This window comes from Scomber japonicus, chromosome 15, assembly GCF_027409825.1.
Source record: "Scomber japonicus isolate fScoJap1 chromosome 15, fScoJap1.pri, whole genome shotgun sequence".
Classification (NCBI taxonomy): Eukaryota; Metazoa; Chordata; class Actinopteri; order Scombriformes; family Scombridae; genus Scomber; species Scomber japonicus.
In genome coordinates this window covers 57,501-60,000 of record NC_070592.1, presented here as the reverse complement: position 1 = coordinate 60,000, position 2,500 = coordinate 57,501, and the positions used below count along the sequence as shown (strand labels likewise).

At 44.2% G+C, this 2,500-nt stretch overlaps 1 long non-coding RNA gene across 1 annotated transcript in view; it reads right to left on the bottom strand.

The window, feature by feature from the left end:
- Positions 1 to 373: 373 nt before the first annotated feature.
- LOC128373798 (uncharacterized) overlaps positions 374 to 2,500 on the bottom strand; it is a 6,542-nt gene continuing 4,415 nt past the window's right edge. Inside the window, exon 5 of the long non-coding RNA XR_008322960.1 lies at positions 374 to 403. This is a non-coding gene — a long non-coding RNA (uncharacterized LOC128373798). The remainder of the gene's footprint in view (positions 404 to 2,500) is intronic.

Genomic DNA, 2,500 nt, shown 5'->3' with positions numbered 1-2,500 from the left:
AACCGGTGTAACGATAGTATTCATGGTGTAACCGGTGTAACGATAGTATTCATGGTGTAACCGGTGTAACGACAGTATTCATGGTGTAACCGGTGTAATGATAGTATTCATGGTGTAACCGGTGTAATGACAGTATTCATGGTGTAACTGGTGTAATGACAGTATTCATGGTGTAACCGGTGTAATGTCTCACCATCTTGTTCTTCGACACTGTTTGTAGCGACCGCTTCTGGAATAAGAAACAGGTTAATATTAATAATAATAATGATAATAATAATAATATAATAATAATAATAATAATAATAATAATAATAATAATAATAATAAATGATAAACAGGATTTTTAAGGGTAGAAGAAGAAAACAGGATGTACCTGCTGCTGTCACCTGATTGGCTGCCACGGCTGCAGGTAAATACAACATTAATTAATTAAATTATTAAAATTACTAAAAATAGATTTAAAGATGGATGGAACACTGCTCCCAGCTCATAGAACCTTATGAACCTACTAGAACACTGCGCTCCCAGCTCATAGAACCTTATGAACCTACTAGAACACTGCGCTCCCAGCTCATAGAACCTTATGAACCTACTAGAACACTGCGCTCCCAGCTCATAGAACCTTATGAACCTACTAGAACACAGCGCTCCCAGCTCATAGAACCTTATGAACCTACTAGAACACTGCGCTCCCAGCTCATAGAACCTTATGAACCTACTAGAACACTGCGCTCCCAGCTCATAGAACCTTATGAACCTACTAGAACACTGCGCTCCCAGCTCATAGAACCTTATGAACCTACTAGAACACAGCGCTCCCAGCTCATAGAACCTTATGAACCTACTAGAACACAGCGCTCCCAGCTCATAGAACCTTATGAACCTACTAGAACACTGTGCTCCGAGCTCATAGAACCTTATGAACCTACTAGAACACTGTGCTCCCAGCTCATAGAACCTTATGAACCTACTAGAACACTGCGCTCCCAGCTCATAGAACCTTATGAACCCACTAGAACACTGCGCTCCCAGCTCATAGAACCTTATGAACCTACTAGAACACAGCGCTCCCAGCTCATAGAACCTTATGAACCTACTAGAACACTGCGCTCCCAGCTCATAGAACCTTATGAACCTACTAGAACACTGTGCTCCCAGCTCATAGAACCTTATGAACCTACTAGAACACTGCGCTCATAGAACCTTATGAACCTACTAGAACACTGCGCTCCCAGCTCATAGAACCTTATGAACCTACTAGAACGCTGCGCTCCCAGCTCATAGAACCTTATGAACCTACTAGAACGCTGCGCTCCCAGCTCATAGAACCTTATGAACCTACTAGAACACTGTGCTCCCAGCATGCAGGCCTATTTGTGGTTCCTAGTATCTCTAAAAGTAGAACAGGAGGCAGAGCCTTCAGTTCTCAGGTTCCTCTCCTGTGGAACCATCTCCCAGATTGGTTCTGGGGGGCAGAACCCTCTCTACGTTTAAGAGGCTTCAAACGTTCCTTTGTGATAAAGCTTCTAGTTGGGGTTCCAGCTCCTAGTTTATGCTGCTATAGGCTTAGACTGCAGTGCCATGATGCACTGGGCTCCTCTCTCCTCCTCCCTCTCTCTCTCTATCCATCCATCTATCCTCTCTCCTCCTCCCTCTCTCTCTCTATCCATCCATCTATCCTCTCTCCTCCTCCCTCTCTCTCTCTCTATCCATCCATCTATCCTCTCTCCTCCTCCCTCTCTCTCTCTATCCATCCATCCATCTATCCTCTCTCCTCCTCCTGCTCTATGTGGAAAGTGCCTTGAGATAACTTTGTTGTGATTTGGCGCTGATGGATGATGGATGGATGGATGATGGATGATGGATGATGGATGGATGATGGATGATGGATGGATGGATGGATGGATGATGGATGGATGGATGATGGATGGATGGATGGATAGATGGATGGATGGATATATGGATGGATGGATGGATGGATGATGATGGATGGATGGATGATGGATGATGGATGATGGATGATGGATGGATGGATGATGGATGGATGGATGGATAGATGGATGGATGGATAGATGGATGGATGATGAATGGATGGATGATGGATGGATGATGGATGGATGGATAGATGGATGGATGATGGATGGATGATGGATGATGGATGGATGGATGATGATGGATGGATGGATGATGGATGGATGGATGATGGATGGATGATGGATGGATGATGGATGGATGATGATGAATGATGGATGATGGATGGATGGATAGATGGATGGATGATGGATGGATGGATGATGGATGGATGATGGATGGATAATGGATGGATGATGGATGGATGATGGATGGATGATGGATGATGGATGGATGATGGATGGATAATGGATGGATGATGGATGGATGATGGATGGATGATGGATGATGGATGGATGATGGATGGATAATGGATGGATGATGGATGGATGATGGATGGATGGATGATGGATGGATGATGGATGGATGA